The sequence below is a fragment of the Morone saxatilis genome, unplaced genomic scaffold (assembly GCF_004916995.1).
Source record: "Morone saxatilis isolate NCDOM2014 unplaced genomic scaffold, NCSU_SB_2.0 Contig5, whole genome shotgun sequence".
Lineage (NCBI taxonomy): Eukaryota > Metazoa > Chordata > Actinopteri > Moronidae > Morone > Morone saxatilis.
In genome coordinates, this window is record NW_023340095.1 from 117,776 (window position 1) to 118,163 (window position 388).

Sequence of the window (388 nt, forward strand, 5' to 3'; positions counted from 1 at the left end):
ACCAGAAAAACAAACTTTAAGAATTTTCATGTAAGTGTAAAGGATTAAAATTAGAGGACCAAACACCGTGAGAAAGGTTATAATAAGTCCATAAATGTTATTTACTCTGGTTTCAGAGCAGGCCAGTTTCACAATGGAGTAGTTTGAACAATAAACTTTGTTAATGATGTTACCACACAGCTGTAAAGGAGCAATCAATGATATCAGAATAAAAATGGTAAAAAAAGAGTATAACCATGTTAGAGCAATAAGCATGAGAACCTTGTTATATGTCATATGTGTGTTATATTGTAGAGGATAACAGATAGCGAGGTATCTGTCATAAGACATGACAGCTAAATTGGAAAATTCTACACACACATAAGAGTACACACAGAAAATCTGCAGG